The following is a 20,285-nucleotide window of genomic DNA, read 5'->3' as shown; positions in this document are numbered from 1 at the left end:
CACTTGCCAAGGAGGTGATAGTCCACACACTGTTGCTTTCCCCAAGTAAAATAACATATTAACAGTGTGGATTGTTTGCTATTGTACTTGTGCAAATGATAAAATTCTGTTTTAATTGTTTTCTGTTCTGTCTTTATGGTGAATAGCATCTCCCCCATCCCCAACTTCAGATCAGATTGGCCCACAACCTCAGGCACACATGAGCCCTGAGCCCCAGCATATATTCAGATCCATGTGGTTCCTTAGAGAGATCCAGCACATACACTGCTTCAAACTCTGCATTTGCAAAAACCTAAGATATGGGGTGATCAAGGGGTTGTTGCTAAGTGGAACCCTAAATCCCAAATGAGGAGCAAGGAGGGAGATACATGGGCACCCTTCAGTGTCTTTTGCCAGATAGTTAAGTTTTCACATGAGCTATTTTACCTCACTTTTCCCTTCTGGTAGTCCTTCTTCATACTAAAAATCAGTTAATCCAACATTCAGGTGACACAAAGTAAGAAATTTATGGATTTAGACAATGATCGAATTTCACTGAATAGAGTCTGTAACTAGTTTTCTATGATTTCAAACAGAGTCTCTGTTTAAAAAGTTCAAGGTCTTTAGCCAAAGGCACAACTAGTATCAAGCATCACTAAATTGGTGGTATTTCTTTAAAACTAAACAAAAAGCTCACCCTCTCATAATAAAACATTTTATGTTCTTTTAGGGTGAAATTCTCTAATAAGGTTCTGAGTATGAATCAAATTATAACAACTGCAGATTTTTAAAATGCTGTCTGAAATGAATTCAATATTTTTGAATAGTAAAATTCATCTGTTGACAGTGAAAACACAGAGTTTCAAATCTTTTAATTTATTCTGTAAAAGGAAAATCATTATGCATCTAAATTGTGCAGAAAAATAAGAAAAAATCCTTGTTCTTTAACCAAAATTTTCAAGAAAATTTCTATTCAAAACTTATTAAAAACAGATGAAATTCTGAAGTCAGATTTGGGCCACATAGCTATGAAATTTGGAACAAGTTATGGGTGTGAGATTTTATACCACCATCAATCTTGCAACATGATCTGCTGGGGAATTTTTAGTCATTCTTCATAAGACGTGGCCTTCCAAATCTGTGTTTCCTGCATATTTTATGGTAGCACTCCAAAGTTTGGCATGATTTTGGTAAGAAAAAGGATTCTTTGTGCCAAACTTGAAGCTCTAGTTATTATTCTTTAAAGCTATTTCTTTTCAACTTACCACATATTTAGATACATACATGGTCCCAATCATACAGCGTATCAATCCTATAGGCATAATTAATATTTCAATCCTCCTGCCCGAAGTTTACCAGTCTGTGATATTTCTGCTAACTCTACATTTGATCTATCAGTCAGTAATATTTACTGACAACTATTTTCAGAGCACTTTGCTAAGCTCTGGGGGTTGGGGCCGGGGGTGGTATATAACAGAGGTGTGAGACCCGGGACCCGCCCTCAAGAATCTTTGAACAGGAAGACACCAAATGCAAAAAATCTACAATTAGTGTGAGTGGGAGGTAGGATACAGCTATATTTGAAATTGGAAGTGTAAGAAAATATGGGTAGGAGAATGAATAAGTGAATAAGTAGATTTTCAGCACTGGATCCTCCCCGTAAGAAGTTCCAAAAGAATAAGGAAATTTCAGAGGAAAATTGGTTTTGATTCATCCAGAAACCTCTGGTCAGAGGAGTACAGAAAATGATCATTTTCCCCTCCACTTTGGTGACCTGAGTTAGAGATGTTTTTCTCCTCTTGCAGCATCAGGGGTGAAAAAGTGGGTCTAGGGTGTTAGGTTGTTTGATTTTATACTGGCTGCCCAGTTTTCAGCTAGTCTGTCTTCTGTCCATTACTGTTACAGCACCAGATGCCTAGTACTTCGATCTTCAGCAGCTAGCCACCCTCCACCTCACCTCCTTCTGCCAAGTTCTGCAGTTTGTGTTCAGAGCCCTGGGAGAGGAACATAAAGATTCTAGAGCAGGCAGAGCGATGTGCAGGGTGAAGGGGTTGGGGGATCAGTAGTTCCCCGGGAGAAACGTACTAGATTTGGGTGGCCTTGAGCTTGCTTCCTCAAATGGTGCACATAACTTCATAAATCATGCTGTGTGTTCAGGGTCACACTAGTGATGTAGCATGCATCTTTGTTAGGTACCTGTGAGGGCTGCTGGTGGCCACGTTTAAGTAGGGAGTGGAGGAATGAGTTGTCCCTGATTCCGTCAAAAAAACTCTGTGGCCCTAATCCTCTCCTCAAGCTCCCTGGTGACTGGATGCAAGAAATGTGTTGTTCCAGCCCCTACGATGGCTCAGTACTGGGGACACTCGTTGCTACTGATGGACCGACTTGATTGTATTGTACTCTCCCAAGTGCGGCACCCTGTATACAGTAAATACATACTATTAATTGATAACTAAGGGAAAAGTCCACATAGCACTGCTGTTCTTCCCAAGGCTGCAAGAGGCCAGTGGAGACTGGTTAGACATCCCTGAGGAAAAGACTTTCAGCTTGAGGAAATCCCACAGAGAAACACAGATATCCTCCCCTTTTATTTGTAGACTTCACCATTTTTTTTTTTTGGTGGAATCAGCCACCTGAAGGCAGTCAACTCCACCCTGCCCAGAGAGATCCATTAACTCCCACTAAGCCACCATATAGCAACAATTTACTAAATGGTTCCCTTATGGCCAAATCCTATGGCCAGTATTATTTTTTTGGCATTTACATCACTTTAATGGAATGGGAAACAAATGGCAGATGGCTGGCTGAATGAAGTGTGGCTAAGGCAACAGATCTTTTCCAAAATATCTGTTTCTCCATAAGGGTCGGACTGGCTAATTCCACAGCTTTCTGAGCCAGAGTCCTGACAGATTCACTCGCTCTGGGTCTCTGGCAAGAGCTGAGAGATATGGCTGTCTGAGGCCTATTAGTTCTCCGAACCCCACTCCCCACAGGGTCACGACCTCTGGCCACTTCCACTCCCAAAATGGAAGATTGGTTCTTATGATCAGGGTATGGATGGATTTGGTGGTGGGTTTCAATGTGTATTTGTTACTTTCATCTATCGGCACAAAATTATCTGCTATTGGGCTCTTATTTGCTGAATGTAAATAGCACTCCATGACCTAAATATATTTTCTGCTCTCCCCTGGCAGATGGGTGGTGAATTCATTTTGGAGGAGCTTTGGGGGTTAGGGCACTCTATAGTCCTTTGTGGTTTGTTCAGTTTATCTGTTTAGGATTAATTGGGGAAAGTTATAATTTTCTAACCCCTAAATATTCCCCCAAGTATTTTTATTCCAAACACACACAAACACAGTACACAAATTTTCAATGCAAGGAAAAAAATCACAGATGAAACCCCACTTAGTTCACAGACATTTTGGGGGTTAAAGCAACAGAGTTCCAGAGAATACAGAGTGTGAGGTGTAGGATTAACCTTACTTGTAAAAATCACACATACGGAATAGATCATGTTCTAAACAACCTATTTCAAGGCTAAAAGTCACTATTCCTCCTATAATCCTGGGAAGGTCATTCAGTCCACCAAGTAAGGCCATGGTTTTTATTGGAATTTATTAAGTGTTTACTACATTCTAACAATTGGGATAGATTCAAGATGACCAAATTGGATGCAGTATTTATTCCCCACGGGATTCCCAATCTAAAAGGTAGGCGAGCAGGTGTGTAATCACCATTTTATAGACGAGGAAACTGATAGGCTTGTAAGTTACATGATTTACCCAAGGTCCCTGAGCCGGCTAATGGCAGACCTGGGACTAGAAGTTGGTACTCCTGGCTCCCAGCCCCGTGTTCTTTCCACTAGACCACCCTGTCTTTCTTGGATCAAGAGTCCCGCCTTACAAGGGTAATCCATGCCAGTGTTTAATGTTAGCTTTCAACCCTAGTTATTTTTATCAGATATTTCCTTCTGGGGACATCTGGTTCATCGTGTGAGACTCAGACTACAAATATAAATTTAAGAGAAGTTTGGTTGTGGCATAATTAACCACATTTCTAAGGATGGGGTGGGATTCCAAAGGATCTCTTGGAGTCTTCTCCAGGGTCGTGAAATACGGGACATGTTAGAGCCCAGTTGCCCAGTAGTATAACTGGAGCTTACTAGGTATCACGTTTGGAACCTCAGAGAGAATGGAGTAGATCTAAGCAGTGGGGTTATTAATGTTCCAGTAGTAACAGTAAAGAAATTTACTCAGCACCTACTGGATGCAGTGCACTATGTATTAAGCCCTTGAGAAAAAACGCAACAGAAGCACATGTTTTCTCCTCACAAGGAGCTTAGACTCTAATAGGGGAGACAGAAAAATATTTACCATCAGGATAAACAGAATAGACTGTACAATTGATTAATCATTCATGAGGGATGGAGGAGATGTGGCTGTAAATAACCAAATGTGGTGGTTGATGGATTTAAATGACTGGGAGCATTGGAAATCAATGGGAAACTTTGTCGGAGGAGTTGGGATTTTATGAGGGTGGGGAGGGTTGTAGTTTTTTGGCTATGGGAAGCGAGGGAGTTCCAAGCCAGTGGAGCAGTGTGAGCGAGAGGATGAAAGTGGGAGAGTCAAGAATGAGGTAAAGTTAGAATGTTGGCTTGGGAGGAATGATCAGTGAACTGGAGAGTAGCAGGTTTTATGAAGAAGGTTGGGCTTGGGAGTCAAAGGTCATGGGTTTGAATCCCGGGTCTCCACTTGTCAGCTGTGTGACTGTGGACAAGTCACTTAACTTCTCTGTGCCTCAGTTACCGCATCCGTGAAATGGGGATTAACTGTGAGCCTCACATGGGACAACCTGATTGCCCTGTAACTACCCCACCGCTCTGCACAAAGTAAGCACTTAATAAATACCAACATTATTATTACTGGAGATAGGGATAGTCTAATCTTTTCCACCCTTATAATTTATTATCTTATTGCCAAATAAATGCTAAATAATGATCCAGTTTCTCCTTCTGATCCCTGCCAAGGGGGAGAAGGTAGTTCCATTAAATCTGAAGGTGGATGCAATTGTGTCCCTTGAGCTGTTCGTGTGGGGATGAACGCCTTTCCTTCCCTATGCTGAGGGTACAGCCTCATCCCCTGCGATAAAAGTGCACTATGGATGGGTCTGACCTGCCAGGGGTAATGGCAGATTTGAGTTGGGAGTAGAGGAGGGGGGCAGAAGCTATAACTAAGGCACAGAGAAGTGGAGTGATTTGCCCAAACTCACACAGGAGACAAGTGGCAGATCGGGATTATAATCTCTGACCTTCTGACTCCCAGGCCCATGGGCTATCCACTACTCCATGCTGCTTCCAAATGAAGGCGGTGCATGGCCTCTGACCAACTCTAGTGTATTGTACTTTCCCAAGTGCTTAGTACAACACTGAATAAATACCACTGCTTACTCTGTGTTATCACTGTCCTATGCACTTGGGAGAATATAATAGCATTAGCAGAGATGATCCTGCCCTTGAGGAGTTTACAAGCTAGTGGGGTAGTTTACAATCCCAGCTACAGTCTGCTGGGGTTATCTCCTGTATGGAACTCTGTGTCTTTCTCCCAGCCTGGCACTTTGTCTCTCCTTGTTCCTCTTCACCCAGATCCCTTTCCCTCTCCTCTATCTCTCTCTCTCGAAGAGTCCCTCACCCACTGCTCTGCACACACTAAGTGCACAACAAATATCAGAGACTCTCAGAATGCCTTCCTCCACATACTAATCAAATGCAAATGCCTCGTCTACCTCGTCCCATTTCTGTCCACATTTCTCAAGCGGGTTGTTGGCATCTGCTGCCTCCAATTTCCTCTTCCAACTCCCTCCTGTATTGTATAAATTCAGCTTTCGCCCCCTTTGACTCCGTTGGGACTACTCCCTCCAACGTCATCATTAACCTTTCTGCCAAACCCAGATTCTATCCCATCTTAATCCTCCTTAGTCTCTCAGCTGCCTCTGACCTTGGTCTACCCCTCCTCCTGGAAACATTAACTAATATTGATTTTTCTGACATAGACCTCTCTTGGTTCTCCTCCAACCTCTCTGGAAAATCCTTCTCAGTCTTTTTAGTTGTCGCTTCCTCTATATCCCACTTCCTAACTGTGTATTACCAATCAATCAATAAATGGTATTTATTGAGCACTTATTGTGTGCGGAGCACTGTACTAAGCATGTGGGGGAATACAACAGAGTTAGTTGGTAGACACATTCCCTGCCCACAGAGAGCTTAGAGTCTTAGAAAGGGTGACAGATATCAATATAAATAAATTACAGATATATGCCGCAGGATAAGGCCATGAGTGCAGAAACCCAGGTAACGGCCAAAGTTTATTGTACTTTTCATCATGAGAGCTCAGATTCTTTCTTTCCTCTGCCTCAAAAAATTCATTTTGTAAAAAGATCGAGACACACCTGACCTGCCACTAAATGAAACAAACACAAGTCCAGGGAGATAAGCCCCCCTCAAAATGAATATAAAGACTCCTCTTAACAGCCATGTTTAATATGGGACTATGGCCATAAAGCATCTTTGCAGCAGGGACAAGTGTTTCTGCAGTGTTTGCTGATACAGCAAAGCTAAGACTCGTGAATATTAATCATAATGTTCTCACACTCTACTGTGAGAAGTAGAGGGCTTCTCCAAATGTCTACACCTATTACTCCTCATGATTTCCCTCCCTTCTCATCACGCTTGAGTGAGCAATTTGGAGTGAATTGCCCCCCTAATGTAAGTATAGAATGTCAAAGACAAGTGGAGAATTTAATGAAGCCTAAATTGCTTGTTCCAATGAAGACAGAGGCCTCTTGACAACAGCACAATTAAATCCTGATGAGGGTCAGAAGGAGGTGTCCATTAATCAGTCCAAGACACCGGCTCTACTGTCTGACAGGGGACCAATGAGTTTCTTAGAAAATGCATTTATTGTAAAATATAGCTTGGGGAATCACACAGCAAGCGAGGTGCAGTGTCACTTGTGGATAGGAAATAACGTCTCCCACCATAGTCCAGTCAGTTCACCATCAATGCCTGTTGTCCCTCTCGTCTAGACTGTGAGCCCCATGTGGGACAGGTACTGTTTCCACCTGCATTAACCTGTATCTACTCCACTGCTTAGTACAGTACTTGGTACATAGTAAAAACTTAAGTATGACAAATAATATTAATCTTATTACTTGAGAGGAAGGATTTCATTTATGACCTTTGAGAGGATGGTTTCTGTGGAGTGAAGGGGACGGAAGACAGATTGGAGGGGATCAAGGAGAAAATTGGAAGAGAAGAATTTGAGACACTAGGTATAGAAAACTTGCTCAAGGAGTTTGGAGAGGAATGGTATTATTCTTATTTGCAGAGGCTTTCTGTAGCCCACTGGGGTTGTTGGGCAATCAACCAGTCAACTGTATTCATTGAGAGCTTATTGTGTGCACAGCAATGTACTAAGCACTTTGGAGAGTACAATTCAACAGAGTTGGTAGTCACTTTCCCTGACCAACACAAGATTACAGTCTAGAGGGGGAGACAGATATTAATATAAATCAATTATAGAGAATAAAAATGGTAATAATGATGGTATCTAAGTGCTTACTATGTGCCAAGTGCTGGGGTAGAGACAAGGTCATCAAGTCTCACATGCGGCTCACAGACTTAGCCCCCTTTTTACCGATGAGGTAACTGAGGCACAGAGAAGTAAAGTGACTTGCCTTGACTTGCCTAAGGTCACGCAGCAGATTCACAGCAGAGCCAGGATTAGAGCCCATGTCCTCTGACTCCCAGGTCCGTGGTCATTCCACTAGGCCACCCTGGATATGTACATAAGTACTGGGGGGCTTGCGTGGAAGATAAATAAAGGAAGCAAATCAGGGTGACACAGAAAGGAGTAGGAGAAAAAGAAATGAGGGCTTAGTCAGGAAAGGCCTTTTGGAGGTGATGTGCCTTCAGTAAGGCTTTGAAAGTGGGCAGGGTAATTGTCGGATATGAAGAGGGAGGGCGTTTCAGGAGAGAGGCAGGATGTGTGGGAGGTAGGAAGGTGACAGAGTGATTTAAAGCTGTTAGGAGTTTCTGTTTGATGCAGAGATGGATGAGCAACCACTGGAAGTTCTTGAGAAGTGGGGAAACATGGATTAAACATTTTTGTAGAAAAATGATTTGGGCAGCAGAATAAAGTATGGCCTGGAGTGGGGAGAGACAGGAGGTTGGGAGCTCAGCAAGGAGTCTGAAGCAGTAACCCAGGTGGGATGATGAGTGATTTATTAACATGGTAGCAGTTTGGTTAGAGAGGAAAGGGCAGATTTTAGTGATGTGGTGAAGGTTGAATAGACAGGATTTAATGATAGATTGAATGTATGAGTTCAGTGAGAGAGATGAGTCAAGGATAACACCAAGATTACAAGCTTGGGAGATAGCAAGGAAGGTGGCGCTGCTGCAGTGACAGGAAAGTTAGGGGGAGGAAAGGGTTTGGGTGAGAAGATGAGGAGCTCTGTTTTGGACATGTCAAGTTTGAGGTGATGGGAGGTATGTCAGTCCACTCCTAGGAGACCGTGTGCTGACCCCCACCCCAGGAGTCACTATCACCCCCATCCTCTCCCCACAGATATTGTGGAAGTCTGAGCCGAGGTTCTCTAATCGCTCCAGAACCACAGAGAGATGCTAAATAAGGGCTTCTACCTGCAGTTTGGCTACGCGGCAGCAGGAATTGAATGGTGGAGTCAGTTTGGCTGGGGGGTGGGGGGACACAGGGGGTCCGTAGTGACCTCTCTAGCTGGTCAGCCCCACAGAGCAGCCCCGAGCCACACACTCCACCTGCCTGACATTACAGCAGTTAAGTCAACCATGCCATCTAAGTATCGATGTCCAGCCTACTTAGATACTCCAGCAACCAGGTGGAGAGGCAGAGCAGTACCCCAGAAGGAGGGGGGAGAGGGAGGCACCAGAGGGAAGAGCAAGGGTGGGGGGAGGAGAAGGGGCAGAAGGAAAGGAAGATCAGCTGTTGTCTAGGTTCTTCCAAGGCTTCTACTACTCAGCTGTAGTGGAAATTCCTGGGGTCAAAATGTTGCAGGTTTTCTTTCGACTTCCAGTTTGTATTTATAGTAATAATAATGTTGGTATTTGTTAAGCGCTTACTATGTGCCGAGCACTGTTCTAAGCGCTGGGGGAGATACAGGGTCATCAGGTTGTCCCACGTGAGGCTCACAGTTAATCCCCATTTTACAGATGAGGTAACTGAGGCCAAGAGCAGTTAAGTGACTTGCCCACAGTCACACAGCTGACAAGGGGCAGAGCCAGGAGTCGAACCCATGACCTCTGATTCACAAGCCCGGACTCTTTATCAAACACCTGAAATTATTTCCAGTTAATCTGATGCTTTAAAGTAGAAATACATTTGATAAGCCCCTTTTTCTTTTGGTTTTCCCCCTGTGGTCCACCTAATCCATTAAATTCACTCACTTTTGACTAATCAGAGTGCTGCTTTCTAAGAACTATTTGATGGGCAAAAAGCCACGGATTCTACTCTGAAAAATGGAAGCTGCACTTTTCCAAGATAAAACAAGCTCAGACATTCAAGGGTTCAAGGTCAGTAGAAGCAGAAACCACAAGCTTTGATAGGTTTCAAACTTGGCAGAGGAAGATTTACATGACAATTTTTTCTCGGATGATATTGAACCATTCAAATATACATAGTAAAATCTTACACTAGAGAAATAACAATAACAAGAAATGCAGAGAATGACAAGTCTAGTGAATTGACCAATGAGTTAGGACAGTGAATTTCCTTATGTTAGCCTTGGGCTGTGTCTTCAGGCAAGTAAATTTATTCTCCTGTGGTGGATTGATTATATATTATGTCATCAAATTATTTTTAAGAGGAGAGTCCACAGGCTATGATTTGAGCTCAAGGTTGAAGAAAATATGGTTTGTGACTTAATTTCTATTTCTTTGATCTGTATCAGAAATTGGACTAGTTGCTATCTCTATGCACTGTGACTGACACAGATAAGGTTCCAAGCAACATAATTAGCTGGGATACTTAAAATCTGGGCTCCAAAAACACTTTCCCCATTGCTCGTTACAAGAAAAGCCCTGTTTCTGGCAGGTGCGAGATGGGAATAAATGGCTCTGAGGTGGGGCTGATTGTTGGTAGAGCCTGGTGTAGAAATGTTCAGACATCTCCTGGATGTGAAACTGAGATCAGGGAAGTCAGAACCTGGAGGGAATATGTAGTCCTGCAACCCTTTCTGCCTGGAAACTACATTTCCCAGGGTGCTCTGGGGACAAGATCACATTGCTAAACAAGGTTGACCTTTAAATTCAGAAGTGAAGGTTTTCTTGCTTGTGTTTTTTTCCTTGTTGGGTGAACTCTGACAGCTTTGCCTGATAGCCTGCTCCACAAGATACCATGTGAGTACAAGTGCTTAAAACCATGTGAGTACACGTGCTTAAAACTTCTGCAGTCTCCCTGAAGAGGTTGGTAGTTTATTTATGTGTTAAGCCTATATACCTATTCCAGTGTAATCACTCAGATGTGATTTAGCTTTCTTATTTTTCTCTCCCTTTGCCATCAAATTCGGCTTCTGAGTTCTCTTTTATTTTAGAAGTGTCTGTGGGTATCATGAATTTCTCTTTGGCTTCTCCACCACTAATCCTGATAGATGAGTATTTACTGACTATAATACGGATAGCAAATGTAATCTTGGGCTTTGGAGCTAGTAGTGATAGTAGTAATTGAACACCTTGGTACCGGGTATTTGGAAAGAACAGAATATAGGTAAGACATGTTTTTTGCCACCAGAGAGTTTACACTCTAACAGAGGAGACAAACATATTTACAACTAGAATGACCTAAATAATCAAGTAGATATATGCACATAAGGGCTAAAGAAGGTATGAATATATTCATAAATTGGTTGAAGAGGTGATTATGACTTATGATGCTGGGAAACCAGTCAGGGAAAGATTATTGGTGCAGGGGGGAATTTAAGGGGGGTTTGAGCGTGAGGAAAGTTATAGTCAATAAGTGGAATTATTGAGCATTTCGGGTGAGGCACGAGGAAGGGAAAATAGAGCAGAGGGGTGAGAACTTAGGAAAGTTTCCTAGGGTAGCTATGATTGCAGTAGGGCTTTGACGAGGAGGAGAGTGCACATTGGTGGGGTTAATAGGGGAGGAAGGTGTGAGCAGGTGAATCAAGAGTGAGAGACAGGGTAAGTTGGTATTAGGGAAGCAAAGTGTAGGGGCTGGATTGCAGTGGGAGAGGAATGAAGATAAGTAAGGGAGAGAGAACTGATTGCATACCTTGAATCAAATGATGGGAAATTTCTACTTAATGTTAAGAAGGATGGATAATCATTGGAGGCACTGGAAGTGTTAGGGAGAGTTGTGGAATTATTTATTTATTTATTAGAAAAACCATCTGGGCAGAGAATGAAGCATGAATGGAGAGGCTGGAGGCAGAGAGGCTAGCAAGGTGGCTGATGCAAGAGTAGAGGCAGGATACGACAAGTGCTCGAACCCCTGCTATAGCAGTTGGGATGGAGAGAAAGAAGCAAAATCTGGAGTTGTTGAAGAAATAGAATCATCAAGATTTAGTGACTGACAGAATATCTGGGTTGAAGGAGAAGGACGAATCATGGCAAATGCTAAGGTTATGGGCCTGTGAGAAGGAAGGATGAAAGTTTTGTTAAGGGTGACTTGACAGTCACGGGGAGGAAAGAGCTTGGAAGGGAGGGTGTTCTAAGCAAGGGAAACAATGTGTATGAAGAGCTAGAGGTGGGAGAGCTGAGAGTGAACAGAGGAACAAAGACAGCGAGCTTTTGATCCAAAATGTCCAAAACTTGAGGTCGCCCCGGCACCTGGTCTATCCTCACTTGTCCACCTGTTGGTGTTGCATCTTCCTCCTCAGGAGAGAAATGAGGCTAAAGGGGAGGAGGGGGAGCAGGGGGTATTGGGGTATTGCTGTCCGGTCTTCCACTCCTGCCCTCTCACTGGGCCATGGCTTTGGCCCTGGAGACCTGGGGAGGCAGCATAGCTGATGGTCTCAGAAGGTTCCTGCTCCATCAACAGCCCCCAGCATGGAGCAAGTAGAAGCACCTGCAAGAAAAAATAAGATAATTTACCACAGTCACTGGCTTCCCAGGGTTCCTGCCTATAGGGGCTCCTAACAGCTCTAGCTAGAGCAGGTATTATGGCAGTCAGTGGTAAGAAGTAAAGCAGACTCTTTTGTGTATGACTGTGAAGATGTGGGTTTTAGTGAAAAGAACTCTGGGAAGGGAGGCAGGAGACCCAGGTTCTCATCCCAGTTCTGTTACTATGTGCTTGCTGTGTGACTTTGAGCAAGTCACTTAGTAATAATAATAATGGTACTTGTTAAGTGCTTACTATGTGCCAAGGACTGTTCTAAGGACTGGGGTAGATACAAGGTAATAAGGTTGTCCTACATGGAGCTCCCAGTCTTAAGCCCATTTTACAGATGTGGTAACAGAGGCACAGAGAAGTGAAGTGACTTGCCAAAGTTACACAGCTGATAAATGGCGGAGCCGAGTTTAGAGCCCACCACCTCTGACTCCCAAGCCCATGTTCTTTCCACTAAGCCACGCTGCTCTAAGCCCCAGTAAAATGGGGGATAAACTGTCTTTTCCCTCCCTTTTAGACTATCTGAGTGGGACAGGACTGTGTCTGATCTGTTGACTTGTTTCTATCCCACTGCTTAGTACATTCTTAATTTTATTATTACTAATATTATTGTTATTATTCCTGAGCCCTTGTTTAGGTTGGGAACAGTCCCTACCTAGCTCTGATGTTCAAGTGAAGCTTTCAGAGGGAAGTAGTTGGGGGAACTTGAGGAAGAACATGAGCAGTAGATCCATTTTCCCTAACCTAGCTGTCTTGCATATAGCACCTTGAGTTGTGAGGTCTCCCAGATACTCCGTTTACTCTCGAGAAGGTTACTCCACTACAGTTTGTGCTTGGGTCTTCAGGGGTCTCTAGTATTTTCAACGAGGTGATTTAAGTCGCCCCTCTTCCCAACCCCTTTCCTTCTGTTTCTCCCTCATTCTCTCCCATCTACTCTTAACCAGTGCTTAGTACAGTGCTTCGTACAGTGAGCTTTTAATAAATGCTATAACTATTTTTCCCCAGGAGAATCAAATTGGGAATGGAATATGGGAAATCAGGCTCCACCTAGTGGATGCGTTTCTCTGCTCTGCCCTCCCTTAGGGGAATTTTCTTTGGCCACGAACCTTCCTCAACTGATGCTGATTGTTCTGCTTTCTAGAACTCTCTTTGCTTGTCCCTTTGCAGATGGGTATGCCTCCCTCTATTTTTAATATTGTATTTTATTTAACTTGGGTAATAATTGACATTCCATTGGGCTTAACATTTATGAAGAGTCTTTAGTGTGGTAGATTCTGAAAAGAATTCAAGAAACACAAATTGAACCTTTTCAGCTCACTTATCAACTCCGTTTGAAAACAGTCCTTGTGCATGTGGAGTCTCCTTGACTAGACAAACAGAAAATGAGCAGTCATTCTCACATTTCCCGCAAGCTGAACAGTGGATATCTCTTAACCTTTAGTCCAGTTCCTATGAAAGGCTCCAATAGCTATAATTTGTCTGGTTTAGGGGAAAAATGTACTGTGGGTTTATCCAGGGTATTTGGACGATTGATCCGAGCCATTCAGTTCCAACGGGCATTTGTTAACTAAATGTGTTTGTCAGGGCCTATGGGAAAAAGATAAAGACTGCAGTGGACTCAAAACAGTTGATGCCCAGCTAGTTAACATTTCTGAGGAGTTTATTTCTAACTGAAGACATATTACCTTACCTCTATCGCCTTAGATGAGAAGAAGCTTTTCTTTGATTCAGCAGACGGAAGGTAACTTTTGGAGCAATAAAGGAATAAATATCATGGCTCTTCTAAATTCGACTCCCATCTCCCTTATCTCTCATGGTTCACACATCCTGGACTGAGTCCTCACCTCCAGCTCATTCCCTGTCAGAATGGCCCTCATCGATAGAAGACTCAAGAAGATTTTTCTACTCCTGCTTTTTCCACATTTCTGGAACTCCTATTGATCTCTGGGGAAGTCATAATAAACGTTATGAAATTACTTTCAGGTTTAAAATTTGCTCTTTAGTCAATAATAATAATGGTATTCATTAAGCTCTTACTATGTGCCAGGCACTGTATTAAGCACTGGGGTGGATCCAAGCAAATTGGATTGACACAGTCCCTGTCTCATAATGAGGCTCGGGGTCTCAATCCCCATTTTACAAATGAGGGAACTGAGGCCCAAAGAAGTGAAGTGACTTGTCCAAGGTCATACAGCAAACAAGTGGCAGAGTCGGGATTAGAACCTCTGACCTTCTGACTTCCAGGCCTGTGCTCTATCCACTACACCATTCTTAACCTTCAACTTTCTCCCAAAGCCCCATGTTCCCACCCCCCCTCCTGCAGCATCTGATGGCTAATTATTTCGCTGGCAAGATAGAGGTCATCAGTGAATCAATCCATCAGTGACATTTGTTGAGTACCTAGTAGCACAGACTTCTCCAGAAGCCCCTCAATGCTCTCTCCTATTTCCACATTCCCCTCCTTCCTTTTGTCTTTCCAAAGGTCTCCCTTCTGCTCTTAAAATCTCTCCCTTCTACCTGTACTGTGCAGCCCTTCACCCCTGACTGATCAATCAATAACTCTTTTCCCTGTCCCCCCTGCCTTTCCTGCCTATCTTCAACCTCTCAGTTTCCTCCGGCTCCTCTTCTGCAGCTTAACCTTTCGGCCAGCCACACTTTCCAAAATATCATAACTAATTTCCGCCTATATCTGGCCTGTCAATTGTGACAGAGGTGACAGCAGAGGAAAATCTTCTCATCACCTGACACTTGGGCAATCCCACCCACCTATTGTAAGGATGAGGAAAGGGAAAGGGAATCAGGAAGGTGGGTGAAATGGGGAATGTGGTTGGGTTAGACTGGAGGGCTCTGAATCTTCAACAGGCTCTCCATCCCAAAATATTGGATCTGCATCCAATTCAGCAGTTCATCTCCACACTGTTTTTATCCAATTCAGCAATTCACCTCTGCACTAATTTTTTATCTGCATTCCCGAAGCAGACCCAGATCGCTCCTGGGACTTGACAGTGATTGCTCTCTAACTCACTAACGACTCTCCATCCCTTCGGAATGAAGCTCTAAAAGCATTCTGGGCATATGAAAAAAAGTTAGGAAATGCTATGGTATATTCCAAATAAAATCAGGGATTCAAAGAACTGTACTCACACGGGCTGGGTATTCCTCAGACACCAATGATTAGGCGGGGGAAACGTATGTCCTACCACCAGCGGGTCGTGCCCATGGGTTGGTCTGGCCCTAGAAGTTATAGTTAGCTCTGAGTCATATACACTCCCTCACCCGTTTTCCCTGTGCCCAGTAGTATGTGGTACAAGATAGCTGGTAGGGAAAGCAGATGCAATCTCTCATTCTAGAACAGAGCATCTCAGACTTCCACAGTAGCAGATTCTGCCATGCCCCGAGGGTGGCTTAGTAAGAGTGTGGAAAGAGCCAAAGAGGAAAGGCCCATCTCCTTCTTCACCCTAAAGATGATTGCACTTTCCCCAAAGCAGGACTCACCTCATTTCAGCAGCCACCCACTTTCTTCATACCTTAGTCATGGAATCCCAGGCAATCTAAACGTTCCAAATGGTGGCCACTTGTAAAATGTCTCAAGCTTAGACTGTGAGCCCCAAGTGGGACAGGGACTGGGTCTGATGTGATTGTACCTACTTGTATCTACCCCAGTGCTTAGAACAGTGCTTGACACATAGCAACTGCTTTATAAGTATTATAATAATAATACTGTTATATTTCCAGAAACGTTTTTAGATCTATGTCAGAAATGTCACCATAGGCCCATATTAAACTGAAATAGTATTGATGATGGCAATTATTAGGTGCTTACTATGTCCAAAGTGCTGGGGTAGATGCAAGGTTATCAGATTGGAAGCAGCAGGGTTCTAATGCTGACTCTGCCATGTACCTACTGTGTTACCATGGGCAAGTTACTTAACTTCTCTGTGCCTCAGTTCCCTCATTTTCAAAAGGGGGTTCAATACCTGCTCTTCTTCCTTCTAAGACTGTGAGCTCCGTGTGGGACCTAATTATCCTGTATCTACCCCAGCATTTAGTACAGTTCTTGGTACATACTAAGTTTTTAACATACCACAATTATTATTATTGATAATTGTTATTATTAGAACCCATCCCTGCCCCTGTGGAACTCACAGTCTTTTTTACCTCATTTTACAGTTGAAAAATAAGCCCTGGGTTTTAAAAAAGAGAAGCAATGTTGTCTAATGAATAGAGCATCGGCCTGGGAGTAAGAAGTACCTGGTTCTAATTCTGGCTCTGCCACTTGTCCACTGTGGTACCTTGGGCCAGGCATTTCATTTCTCTGTGCCTCAGTCACCTCATCAGTAAAACGAGGATTAAGACTGTGCCCCCATGTGGAACAGAGACTGCACCCAACCTGACAACTTTTCTCTATCCCTGCACTTAGTACAGTATCTGCATAGAGTAGGGACTTAACAAATACCACACACAAAAAAAATCTTAAGGCAAAGCATTCATTTTAATAGGTTTGAAAGCTTCCTGCCTTTTTTCCTCCTTGCCTAGGAGCTGACACTAAGGCTTTGGGCCCTGAGAGAGGTGGATTGGAGCTTCCTGATTGAAGTGTTTATTTGTGGTCCTATGTGCATAATGAGGCTATTTCACCTCTTAGCTAGTTTGGATTCCCAGCCCAGACCTCCATGCCAGGGGTTTATTACCAAAGAGAACTGTATTCTAATAAAGGCTTCCTCTTGGCCTCAGGACACATACCACCTGTGAAATGCTCTCAATTTCCCAACCCTCTGTGAACCATCTCACTTCACTGACACATATGCCATTTTCCACCCCCGCCTCAGAGAGCTGCATGTCAATTACTTCACCCAAAGGCTAGAAGATAGATGTATTTTTTTATTTTTTTTGCCCCAAATGACCTTCATTTAGATCAATGTCAGAATGGAAGAATCCCCATTATTGTATAGAAACAAAGATAGGGGAAGGTAGCCTAAGGGATGGATTATAGAACTGAGAGTCTGTCCTTGACATCCCCTGGGCTTGCTGGATTGTCTGGAGCCAGACAACCGCCTTCTCTATACCCGAGTCTCCTTGACGGTAAAATAGAGATAATGATATTGGCCTGTGTCTGAGCTGCTGGCCCAAGCTGACTTTCTGGCCCCATAATCAGAAGGTAAAGCCTATTAGAAAGTAAAATGAGCTAGACTAGAATGGACAAAGAGAGGCAATGTGGCCTAGAGGAAAGAGCATAGAATGGGGAGTCAAGAAACCTGAGTTCTAGTCCAGGTTCCACCACTTGCCTGTTCTGGGTCCTTGGACAAGTCAGTTAACCTTTCTGGGCCTTGTTTTCCTCATCGGTAAAATGGGGTTAAGATACCTGCTCTCCCTCCTTCATAGGCGATGAGGCCCATCTGATTATCTTGTATCTACCTCACTGCTTAGAACATAGTAAATATATATCATCATTATTATCCGGACAGACCCTAGTATATCACCTTGGACGTGTCAAAGCTTAAATGGTGTTTTGATGATGGAGATGGTAGTGATCAATCAATAATATTAATTGAGTGCTTACTGTCTGTAGAATATTGTACTGAGTACTTGGGATGAAAGCCAAACTGGGTCAGAAAGTGTCTCACTGAGTGAAATTAAGAGCTCTTTGTGTCAAGGAATGACATTCTTGTTGAAGTTCCAGCCTGTGGTTACTTGACTACAAAGACCCCTCTCTCTTCAGCGAATACTGCTGCCTCAGTTTTCTCCCCTCGTCGTCCCTCTTGCCACCATGCCCACCTTTATCTGAGAAAATGGTAAGAAGCTAGAATCCCAAGATGTATTACTGGGTTCATAAACCATCTTCCAATGGCCAGAGGGGCACAACCTAGATGCTCCAATTTCTGTGGAGTAAAATGTGCTAGTTAAAAGCAGTTAAAGGGCCACCTCTGGAGAGAAACCGAGAAGCAAAATGTTTTAAAAGATGGAAACCAAGGGGAAAAATTGACTTTCACAAGTGACAGGAAATGCAGAATTAACATCTGACTTGGGAAGTTTTGTGTAGCTGAGAGCATTATAGAGTACTGTGTTTCCAGAACCCATTAGTGGAAAAAAAATGTAGGCATTTCAGAGGACTTTGAGAAACAGGAAGATTAGGAGGGCCTAAAATTATATTTTAAAAAATTCAAGCTATTTATATAGTCTGGATTCAGTGGATAATGCTGTGCATGAGATAAATTTTCTATTGAAAATATTTCTTTGGCCATATTTCCATCCTGGCGAGCCTAACTGTAAACCCAAACCTAACGATAGCAGATCCACAGTGGTAGAGACGGACAAACTCAGGAGCAGTGTGACCCTTTAAACCTGGCTTCTAATCGCAGTTCTACCACTTGCCTGCTGTGTGACCTTGGGTGAGTCACTTCTCTATGCCTTTGTTTCCTCAGCTGTGAAATGGAGATTAAATACCTGTTCTCCCTCCCCTTAAACTGTGCGCTCCATGTGGGACAGGGACTGTATCTGATCTCCTTATACTATTCTTAACATGGTGTTTGGCACATATTAGATGCTGGACATGTGCCATTATTATTATCATTAGCAGAGACAATTACTCTCCCCCCGCTTCAAAGCCTTATTGAGGGCACATCTCCTCCAAGAGGCCCTCCCAGACTAGGTCCACCTTTCCTCTTCTCCCATTCCCTTCTGCATTGCCCTGACTTGCTCCCTTTGTTCTCCCCCGCCCCCCACTCTCCGGCCCCGTCGCTCCACAGCACCTATGTACATATCTGCAATGTATTTATTCTTACTGATGTTTGTCTTCACCCTCTAGACTGTTAGCTTGGCGTGTGCAGGGAATGTGTCTGCTTATGGCTGTATTCTACTTTGCCAAGCCCTTAATACAGTGCTCTGCACTCGGTAAGCACTCAATAAATACGATTGAATGAATGAATGAATGAATGAATAGGAGTTCTTCCTCTCTCACAAGACTGCCCAAGAACCTTGGCCCCAACATATCCTTTCTCTTCTTTCACTTCTCTCCGTCTCCTACTACCATAAGAACCTAAAGGGTGGCCCTCCAACCCCAGGTTCTGGGTGGGCAGGGGGCAAGAAGAGGGATATGAGCCTCAATACCCTGGGCAGAAGCTCCATCAAGTTGTGAGAATGACAAACAAGTAAACCAACTCATGGAAAAGGAGGAAAGTCAGTTTCTTTAGACCATTCATGTTTCTTTCAGAGAAAGCCAAAAATGTCATTTCGCCTCTGCTAGAAACTGCTAGAAATTTAGTAAGATTACCATTTCTAATGCTGTAGGGTGAAACCTTTTTTGCTTAATGTATTCCTTGATGAACTTTTATTTCTATTTCTAATTTCTAGTAGGGAAGCAGCACAGTCTAGTGGAATAGAGAGTGGGCCTGGGCGTCAGAAGGACCTGGGTTCTAATCCGGGCTCCATCATGAGTCTGCTGTGTGACCTTAGGCAAGTTACTTTACTTCCCTGTGCCTCAGTTATCTCATCTGTAAAATGGGGATTAAGATTGCGAGCCCAATGTGGGACAAGGACCTTGTCCAACCTAATTACCTTTTATCTACCCCAGTGCTTAGTAAAGTGCCTGGCATATTGAAAGAGCTTAACAAATACCTTTATCATTACTATTGTTGTTATTGATTAAATATCAAATTTGAAAATAATTAATTTTATAATGTTTATCATGACTTTCCCAGAAATCAATAGACGTTATAGAAATGTGGAAAAACTGGAGTAGAAAAATCTTCTTGAGTCAGTTTCTAGAACCTTTCTATCCATGAGGGTCAGTATTCCAAGTGACTCCATAATATGGGCCGGGGGGGAGCGGGGGAAAGGAAGTTGACAGAAGTCAATGAAGGGAACTATTTAATTGAGGCCATGAATAAGACCTCCCTTGATTACTCAGAGTTATTGTGCAAAATCAAATGATGCAGATGCCAAATTATCAAAACCAAAATAATGTGTTTCCGGAGTAGAGTTTATCAGGAGGACATCCGGGACAGTAGAGGATTTACACAGCACTTAACTGAGACTGAGACCACTTGAATGTGATAAGTTTCTCTGCCTTACACTCTTTCTTTTTCTTTTTTTTTAAGAAGTGTGTGTGGGTGTCGGGAGTGTCTGGATTCTGTTCTGTTTCAACTCCGGGGTAGG

The 20,285-nt window shown here is 43.3% G+C and overlaps 1 protein-coding gene across 3 annotated transcripts in view; it reads left to right on the top strand.

Annotated features, from left to right (window-relative positions):
• Positions 1-10,219: 10,219 nt before the first annotated feature.
• The window catches only part of VCAN (versican), a 123,794-nt gene continuing 113,728 nt past the window's right edge, over positions 10,220-20,285 (top strand). Inside the window, exon 1 of one of the 3 annotated variants that reach the window (XM_029058875.2) lies at positions 10,220-10,405. The gene's annotated coding sequence lies outside the window, so the exon portion shown is untranslated. The remainder of the gene's footprint in view (positions 10,406-20,285) is intronic. The other 2 variants (XM_007656077.3, XM_007656158.3) reach the window with 2 other exon arrangements.

This window comes from Ornithorhynchus anatinus, chromosome 1 (assembly GCF_004115215.2).
Source record: "Ornithorhynchus anatinus isolate Pmale09 chromosome 1, mOrnAna1.pri.v4, whole genome shotgun sequence".
NCBI lineage: Eukaryota > Metazoa > Chordata > Mammalia > Monotremata > Ornithorhynchidae > Ornithorhynchus > Ornithorhynchus anatinus.
The sequence above is the reverse complement of the archived record's forward strand: the minus strand, read 5'-3'. Positions and strand labels throughout refer to the sequence as shown.